Raw genomic sequence first — 9,871 nt, forward strand, 5'->3', positions numbered from 1 at the left:
CCTGGAGCCCAGGGCCGGGGCTCACTCTCCTGCCCACCCACACAGGGCAGAAGCTCTGAGCCTCTCCACCTGCGTCCTCATCCCGCTGCCGCTTCTCCTCCTCCCCTCCCAGCAGCCCCCACCCTGCGGGCACGAGGGGCCATTCCCCAGAGGTGGGGAAGGGGGCCGGTCCTGAAGCTTGCCGGACAGGAGGATGGGATGGGGTCTGCGATGCCCGCCTGCCCAGCCTGATGCCAGGCTCAGGGACCGTGGTGGGAGTGAGGGGTCTGCCTGAGCGGGTTTCCACAGGAGGAAGAGTAGAGGACAAAGGGACAGGAATGGGGGAGGGGAGCGCACAGGGGCCCCTCCACAGAGGTCCTGCATGGTGCTTGTTGCCCAGGCTCCCGTCAGGGGTTCCGAGGCTCCCGACCCCCCCCCCGCCCGTCATTATGCACGATCGCTAGGCCCGGAGGAGGCGCTGGTGGCATCCCCTGCGGTCCTGGAAAGTGGAAGGAGCCAGCCACTTGCTGAGAAGAGTTACCGCTCAGAGGCGTCTTAGCCTTGAGGAAACAGGCCCAGAGAGGGAAATACACTCGCCCCAGGTCACACAGTGAGTGAGAGGCTGCGCCGGCCGTCATTCCTTCACGCTTCATCCACCTGTTCGTGCAGCGGGCACGGTGCACATGCCTCGTGTGGGTTTCTTGCACTAGGGGTCAGACGGCGCCCTGCCCACATCCGGCCTCATTTTGCCCCCATGCCCCACACCCAGGTCTCCCGGCCCCAGAACTGGACCCGCCCCCTTCCCACTTCCCGTGGGTCTTTTTGAGACCCTGCTGGACGCACCTGTGCGTCAGCCTCTCTACTGTGTGTGTGGATATGTGCCCTGTTGTCGAACCTCTGTCCCCCATGTAGCACAGAGGCTCCCAGGGCAGGACGCGGCACCCACAACGGGGCCTGGCTCGTAGCAGGTGCTTGGTATCTGCCAACAGCTGTGGCGAAGGCCTGGGACACTGTTCTTTGCCTGCGGCCCCTGAGCACTTGGGGTCCAGAATCTTCATTTTACAGATGAGGAAACCGAGGCTCAGAGAGCAGCCGTGGGTGCCTGAGGTTGTGAGGGCCCAGCACTCTCCGGGTCTTGGGGACAGAGCCATGTCCTCCTGGGACGTCTGGTCCTGTTGCAGAGACCCAGAGGGGCCTCCATGCCCCAAAGCCCTGGCAGAGGGGCATTTGGGTCCCACTTGCAGCTGTGCCTGTCCTCCACTCCCCTGCCCAGGGGACAGCAGCATGCACACAGGCATGGCAGGGTCAGGCCCCAGAGCCCAGGCCGTGGGGAGCTCTAGCCTTGGCCCCCACAGCTTCTCGAGGGGCCTGCCCACCTCCTGGGGTGTGACGGTCCTGGCACTGGGCGTCCAGGGAGGAAGGTGGGCTCGTCTTCCCCAGAGCTGTGCGCAGCGTGTCTGCAGGTGAGCCACCTCTGATGGATCCTTCCCGGAGACCCAGCTGGCAACTGACGGTGGCGGTGTCGCGGACCCCCAAGGCCCGTCCCTTTCAGACACCCCCCCCACGGGGCTTCCAGTGGGCAGTTGAATGGGGGTCACCTCGGATGTCTGACACGGGGAGAAAAGCATCACGGAAGCCTCCCAGAACAGCACCTGAGACTCTCACGCCCTCCCCCAGCGGGACCCTACTCCTCTGCACCCAGGCTCCCACCCAGCCTCCTGGTGCAGGAACGGAGGAGTCTGTATGCACCAGGGGCAGGTGCGTGTGGGCAGCGCCTGGCACTCCAGAGGCATTCAGTCCAGGCCTGCCCACCTGTCACCTCAGCATCTCCATCTTCCCCCAGATGATGCAGCCATGATCCCTAAGCGCTCCCTGTGGTCCTGAGGGGTTCCGGGTGGTCCCCGGGAGAGTCTGAGGCATCCCAGGGCCTCCGGGTGTTCCAGAAGCAGCCAGCTGTGACGAGGGGCCAGGCTGCTCCCTGGTCAAACAGTCGCACACCCACTGCTGTTGCCAATTTATGAGGAGGAAGCTGAGGGCCCAAGGACGTGGGCAGGGCCGGGACACATTGTGGGGCGTAGCCAGGTGCCCACCCCACATTCTGCACATTCCATCCTGGAAAACCAGCCCCCTCTGCCCTGCTGAGTCCAAGGCCAGCCCGGCCCCGCTGGCTGGCTGGCCTTCTGGGCTTGGCGCCCGCCTGCGGGCGCGGAACGAGGACAGAGACCCCTGGCCCACGGCACGGCTGCAGCCTGCAGGCTCCCCTCCCTCCCACTCCATGTGCTCAAGCCTTCCGAGCCGTGCTGGCACCACCGGTGGGAGCATCGCAGACCAGCTCCCTCCTCCCTGGTCAGGGTGGGTCCCGATGGCCCCCAACCTTGGGTGGTGTGGGGACCAGAGGGCCCAAACCAGGACTGGGGAACAGACCCTTCTCTGACTTCCCCTGAAGCAGCTGTGAGAATAAAGCTTGTGGAGTAAAGTTTCCTGCTCACCGCTGCCCGTCCCACCCTGCAGCCACCGTCTGTAGGGACCCACCTGCGACCTCCACAATGCCCTGCCCTGGTGCTCTCTCCCCGCCTGAATGCGGTGGCAGTATCCCTGAGAGGGACGACACTGTCCCCTCTCCTGCCAAGGCCGGCTCTGCCTGCTGTGCTGTGAGTTTCCAGCCCTGACGGGGGCTCCGCCTCCCTGTGCCTTGTCAAAATCCGGAGAAGCAAATGACACCTTAAAACACAACGTCTGCCCCCAAAGGGGCACCAGGAAACTGCTGACAACTAAGCAGCCCATTCACTTCAAGAAAAATGCTAGGGTAACTCCCAAGGACCCCCAGTCCCCAGAGCAGGAAGTGCATGTGGTCCTCAGCCCAGAGCCCACAGCATTCTCTCCTATGTCCTCCCAAAACCTTGCAGGAAGGGGCCATCATCCTCACCCTCCCAGAGCGGGTCCACGACAGCTCAGCATGGGAGGGCTTGTCTTCGGTGGGTCCCCGGGAGCTCGGAGTGGGGGCCGTGCCTTCAGTGGGTCCCAGGAGCTTGGAGCAGGGGGCCATGTCAAGTAAGGTTCTCTCAGTAGCAGATCTTGCTACACTGGTTGAATGCAAGGAATTTATTTGGGAGGCCACCTAGGAAAACTAGTGGGTGGAGAATAAGATGGAGAAGGGAAACAAGCCAACACAGGTGTCTTAGGTTGGATGGTCTCCCCCCAGATCCATGTCCACCTGGAACCACAAAATGTGACGTTATTGCAATAAGGTCTTTGCAGATGTAGCTAGTTAAAATAAGGATGGAGCGGACCTTAACCCCATAACTGGGTCCATATCAAAAGAGGAGAGGACGTTTGGGGACGGCCACGTGACAGCCCGGCAGCGGCGGGACGCAGCTGGACATGGTGGAGATCTGGAGATGGCAGAGCGAGCAGGGGCGGAAGGCGCCCTCCCCCGCGCCTGCAGAGGGAGTGTGGCCCTGCCCACACCTTCACCCCAGGGTCCCGGCCTCCAGAACTGAGAGATGATACATTTCTATTGTTTTAACTGTTGTTGGCAACTTCGTGGCGGTCTGTACAACAGGTCCAGCAAAACAGCGACGACTTTGTGCCAGGAAAGGCTTGACGGCGGGACCGGCTGTGGAGTTGGGAACTGGACGAGTGTGGGGCGTGTGACGGAAGGTGCCTCGATGTCCCCCAAGAGCTTCTCGGTAGAAATAGGGATGATGAAGGCTCCTCTGCGAAGAGTGCAGGGGAAGTGAAGGTGGCAGAGACCCGCTGAACCGCGCTCCCAGGTGGAGCGCAGAGACATGGTAAGGGACGAACTTGGATGCTTAGCTGAGGACATTTCCAAACGAAGCTGCTTGTGGTGAAACCTGGGGTGCGGGGGACAAGTAGGGCAGGGGCTGTTGGGCAAAAGGGAACCTGCCCAGATTGTTAAATTAGGAAATACATCCCAGAGCTGCGGTCTGAAGAGACCCGGAAGGTGCTGTGGGAACACCGGTTGCTGGAGAGATTGAGGGTGCCACCCTCTCAGACCAGCGTGGGGACAGAAGTGGGGTCCCCAGGCGAGGCTCTTGTCTGGTGGCGTGAACCCCAGCAGGGTGCCCAGGGCCCCAGAGAGCAGAGCCACGGCCACGTGCCCAGAGGACGGAGCATCAGGCCACAAAGGACTCTTCTCAGGCCCTGAGGTCTCTGCCGCCTGCTCTGCGGGCCTCAGACTTGCTCCCCACGACTCCCTCCCTCCGCGCATTTTCCCTCTCCCCTTTAGGAGTGGCTTAGGACTCGGAGCTGTGGGGATGGGGAGGATCGATTCTGAACGCAAGGCCAAAGTGACTGGTGGGTTGAATAGCGTCCCCCCCAGAGGCCATGTCCACCTGAAACGTCAGACTGTGACATAGCTTGGAAATAAGGTCTTTGCGGCTGTAGCTACGAGGAGGTCCCTGCAGGAAGAGGGAGAGGGTACATAGAGCTGGAAGGCAGAGCAGACATGGCAGCAGCGCAGGCCCCGGGCGGGGAACAGCGGGCGCGCCCCTGCATCCTAAGCCCCCTGGTCTGTGGCACTTATCTGCGGTGGCCTCAGGACGTGGACACAGGGTGTGTGTGGAGCCACTCTGGTCTGGAGGTAACTGGAGCATGGCCTCTGGATCCCTCCTGGCCGAGCCCCAGGGACACAGCGGGGTTGACGGCCGTCGTGGTCAGGAGCAGCCTGTGCTGCGGGGAGTGCCGGTGTCTCATGTAGGGGCGCCAAGGGGCGGGGGCCAGGCTGGCACCAGGTGACTGAGGAGGGGCCAGTGAGGCCGGGCGGCTTTAATAGGACGTGGCCCGTTGGTGCTTGAGTATCGTTACTTTTCCCAGAAAGTGGGAGAGGGAGGGAGGAGCTGTGCCAGGCCAGGAGGCAGCGTCTGGAGAACGCCTGCTGTTCTGACCTTTGCCCAGGGACCTCGCGTAGACAAGGTTGGGGAGCGTCGTGTCCTTGTCGCAGAGTGACCCTGTGTGATGCTGGTAGTGTGTGGCTGTTCCTGTGGCACTGGAGAGCCCCCGTGGCACAGCTCCCTCGCGGCAGGGGGACCGTCACCTCAGGGCCGTCCTGCCCCAGGGGCCAGCAAGCCAGGGCACACCACACAAGGGGGGCCACCAGGAGGGGTCGGGCAGGGGGCAGAGGGAGAGGGGAGCATGGCAAGAGCTGTTCCTGTGGTTTCCGTGGGAAGTAGGCGGCAACCATGGTGAGTAGGCCGACGGCTGGCGGTTTGAGTAATTCGGTGGGCCCTGGGGCTTGGGGCTAGTCGTCCGGTGCCCGGCCTGGGGTGGTGAAGGCAGGTGGATGCCACCCCCGCCCCGAGTGCGAGGACATGGGTGTGGTTCTGCACGGGCTGGTGTGCAGGGGACCAGCCCCAGGGCGTCCTTCACCATCTCCAGGCAGTGGTGAGACCTGGTGGGGGTGGAGGGTGTCCCTCCAAGGTCACCGTCACAGCCTCAGAGCACAGAAAATGAAAGACCATCAGGAGGGGCCTCAGGGGAAGCCTCGGGCGCTGCGGGGCCTGGCTGAGGAGGCAGGGTGGGCCCGGGTGGCGTCTGCCCAAAGCACCCCAGCGGCACCAGGGTCTGAGCTCAAGGTTGCCGATGCCAGATGCCAAGGTTGTTGATGATCCGGGCCGGAGCTCTGGTTCAGGGCCACAGAGATGAGCCAGTGTGGTCCCTGTACTCCAGGTAGAATCTGCTTGTGGTCTTCCCAGCCCAGGTCATAGGGAGGCCTTCCTGGAGGTGGTGGCACCTGTGCTGAGTAAGAAACCACCAGCAGAGCCACAGTGCTGGGTAGGATGGGAGGAAAGTCAATTTTACGGAGGGCTGTGGACCCAGGAGATCACAGAGGCTGGCGGTAAGAGCAGCCCCTGGCGGCACTCCACGATAGGACAGGAAGACAGGGGAGACAGGGAGGGCTGAGCAGGGGCTGGTCAGCCTCATCATCCCTTTGAGTCTGGCTTGCAGAGGTGGTGGCTGCCCTCTGCAGGACCTGGAAGCATCCAGCCCTCTGAAGTCTGCAGCAGCATGCTCCCCACGAAGGAGCACCGTGCTCAGTTGAGCAGGTTGTCCACTGTACAGGGGCCCCAGTGAGTGTGTAGCTACACTGAGATCCAGCCTGTGCTCACCATCAGGGCCTGGCCCTCCCTGAGCCTCACAGAGGAGCCGGGAACAAGGTGGTCTCCAGGGGTCTCGGGAGCGTGGGGGTGCAGGGGACGAGGGAGAAAAGAGTGCAGCAAACCCGGGATGGCCACGCGAGCTTGGACCCACCCAGGCTGAGAAGGAAAGTCCATGTGCCGCATGGGCGGGGCTGCGGGCGTGCCCCCAGTGGCCTGCTCAAACAGAGACCCGGTGTCTGCTCTCGGGCTTTACACACACGCACCTAGACGGTGTCACGACAGCCTGTGGCTAGATTGACAGAGTGCACATTCCCGTGAATAGTCTCGAAGCATGGGGAAGCTCCCGGGTCACGACGTGACCTGCATCCTCTCTAGCACTGACCCCATGCTCGGTGCCCCTGGGTCTCCCATGTGTGCACCTGCTTGTGCGTGTGGGTTCCAGCAGACCTCTGCGGGCTCACACCCACCTGTGGGTTCTGAATCTGATCTTACTGTCTGCTTTGGGGCAGGCTGCTGGCATGCAGGTGCCTGGCAGATACACAAGGAGAGTTTGGGGCAAGCTGGCCCAGTGCCCAGGCCCCCACATGGCTCTCAAATTTGCTGAGCATCGTAGCCCTGGAAGGTGAGGTCTGTCTCCGCTCCTTGAACCCGAGCTCCACAGCTGCTTGATGAACAGAGTAAAACAGAGGTGAGCTTCCACTCCCAGGCTCGGAGAAAGGGGCAACGTGCACTTCTGTCTTCTGGGACAGGTGCTCCTGGAAGCCAGCTCAGGCCGCCGTGGGCAGAGGCGTGGGAGCCCGGGGGTGAGCCCTCTGCAGATGGGTCTGGACGGCAGCCTCGGGAGCAGAAATGATGTGGCCGTTGTAAGCTGTATCCACTGTGCCCCAGGGTCCAGGAGCCCCGGTCCTCGTGCACCCAGGCTTGGCTCCAGCGACTGGCCCAGGGACAAATGAGCACATGGCCCAGCGCGTCCCTGGGCGGCGGCGGCTGGATGTTGGCAGGGCAGGACCCTGCCCTGGGACCTGGAACCACAAGGGCATTTCTCAGAAGTCCTCACCCTCGCCCCTGGGCTGATGCTGGATTTCTGTCTCTTATAGCCAACTAGGGCAGCCCCTTAGCAAACTGTGAGGCTCACAGGCCTGAGCCTCAGTCTCCGACCCGTAAAATGAAGACAGCCATGTGCTCGAGATGGTCACCGGAAAGCATGGCTGTGAGCACAGGGAGTAAGGGGGTGAGAGCAGGTGCACAGCCCCTTCCACCCTGCTGTCCGGCAGACCTTCTCTGGCGATGACCGGAGCCCCTCCTGCCGGCCCTGACTGTGGGCCTCCCTGGACATGCTCAGAGGCACCTCACAGCTTGTCGGCTCTTCAGCCCAGGTAGGAGGACTGCTAGCACACCCATTATGCAGGTGGGCAAACAGAGGCACAGAGGGCCGGGGAGTCTTTCCCTGGCCACTGGGCCTTTCATGAAGATCTGGGATGAGCTGTGTCGCTAGGGGCAGACCCTTCCCTCCAGGCTCCCGTGTCCTCATCTGTGAAACAGGAGCCCTCCCAGCAGCTGCATGGGACCAGGGCTCTCTGGCCTGTCCATTTGCCTGGCCTTGGCCAGACTCCCAGGTCTCATGAGAGGCTGCTCTATAGGGGCCCAGAAATGCCTCCCTGGGCCTGGGCCTCTGACGCGCCTGCAGGAGAGTTCTGAGCCTTGGCGGGCTTGGTTTGGGGGACGTGGGGACCAGAATGGAGGCCAGAGAGGGCGGGGCTCACCCAAGGCCACCCACCTGGCGACAAGGGGGCCCGGTGGGGGTCGCTGGGCACAGGGCCTGTGCTCGGAGGCCAGCTGGGAGCGTGGGCAGCAGGCTTTCACTTCTCTGGTGACTGGGGACTCACTGGGCAGGTGCAGGCCTCAAAGAAGCTTAGCTGGCTCATGAGCGCTAAGCCCCTGGATTGTCCTTGACCCTCCTGTGCACCTGCTACAGCTCGGCTTGCCTGGGAGCCCTGGGGGCTGTGAAGACAAGCCCGCCCCCGGCAGGGCCGGCACCCTCTCATCGTGGTGTGTGGCCCTGGACGGGACAGTCCCTTTCTGCTTCAGGCTCCCTACCTGCAAACGAGCGTTCTCCCGCATCTTTTCACGGTGGAATCCAGACTGTCCTGTCATTTATAGGTGCCTTACCCTTAAACGTTTTATTGCAGGGACTTCAGACGGCACAAAGAAGAGTCAAGAGGCAGGAAACAGTGACCTGCGGCCCAGAGATGGGGACGGAGGAGCTGTGGGGGGCAGCCCGTCAGGCCGTGTCCCTCCCGTGCCCACTGTGTCCCGGCTCCTGGGCAGGCCTGGTGTGCAGGAGGGGCTGGCGGGACCTAGTCTGTGAATCCACCACCTGCTTTCGTCCCCGCCACTGTGAACCTGTGGGTGGCAGCTCGACATCACCTGGGGGGACCCACCCCTCTCCCTCCTGAGAGCCCAGGCTAGCTGGCGTGTGCATGCCGCCGGCCAGGGAGGACAGGTAGGCACTCAGAGCCGGGCCTTGGCAGGTAGCGGGCTCCAGGCAGGGGCTCACCTGCAGAAGGCGACCAGGCTGCCGCCTTCCCGTGGGGCAGCTGGAGAACCCGTGTGCACGGAGGGCACCATTGTGGGGAAAGTTCTCCCCACTCATTCAGCTCATTGGAGCTACAAGCTCAGGTTACTTTATTGAAAATTGCTTTTAATTAAAAAAAAAAAAAAAAGACAACCCATGAGGCCACATTGCTTCCCTAACTCCCGCCATCTTGCGATGGAACTTTCCCGACTTGGGCCATTGTGAAAGATTTTTAGGATGGAAATCTCATGCTTCTATCGAGGAGAAGCAAAAAAAAAAATCAGGAATATTTAAAGAAAAACAGAAAAGCATTTAGCCTTTCTACAGTTATTGTCCGATTTGAGGGAAACACACCAATAACCACCCCTGCCCCCCACCAGGCTTATGTACAGTCCCCCGTGCCCCAGGCCACCAGGGCCCACAGACACATCAGTCAACCCGGGGCAGCCCTTCGGGAAGAGGGGTCCCCTCTTTGGGAAGAGGGTAGACGCTCACCATCCCCTTGGCATTTCTGGCAGCATGTGTGTTGGCCCATTTTACAGAGCAGGACACTGAGACCCAGGGCCTCAGACCCCTCTCCCCTCCCTGGTTCCTTTCCACAAGGTCATTCATTCAACAAATGTTCTAGCATACTGTCTGCTCCCAGCTGTAAACTGAGACGGGGAGCAGGCAGTAGGGTGGGGCCAGACCCCCAAACGCAGAGAGGCCAAGGCTTCAATCAGTTCTTCAGGCTTCTGTGCTGGGCTCTTCTTTCCTCTCCAACAGCCACCCACAAGTTCCTTCCCGGCCTCGTCCACTGGCACAGGGGGAGGCCTCGTCCTCTCTGTTTTAGACACAGTACAGGCTTTGAGGTCACACACACATACACAGAACAGCTTTGTAGGGGCAGGTAAACAGGGAGGGCTTCCTGGAGGAGGAGGCTGACACCCAAGGGCAAAGAGACACGAGCTGGGCATAGTCCAGGCACTGCTCCCAGTCTGGGCCGGGACACAGAGAGGCTGGGGTCCTGGGCAGCTGGGAGAGTCAGGGGCAGGTGGGAAGGGGAGTAAGTGCGAGCACTTGTGGGGCCTGTGTGGCCTCCTCTGTGGCACAGCTCCATCACTGGTCGTGTCACAGCCTCCGTGGCCTCAGGAAGGTGGCACAACCTTCTCTGTCCCTCAGATGACAACATTAAGGCCCACAGCATGGGGGGAGACTG

This window comes from Ailuropoda melanoleuca, chromosome 17 (assembly GCF_002007445.2).
Source record: "Ailuropoda melanoleuca isolate Jingjing chromosome 17, ASM200744v2, whole genome shotgun sequence".
NCBI classification, from domain to species: Eukaryota; Metazoa; Chordata; class Mammalia; order Carnivora; family Ursidae; genus Ailuropoda; species Ailuropoda melanoleuca.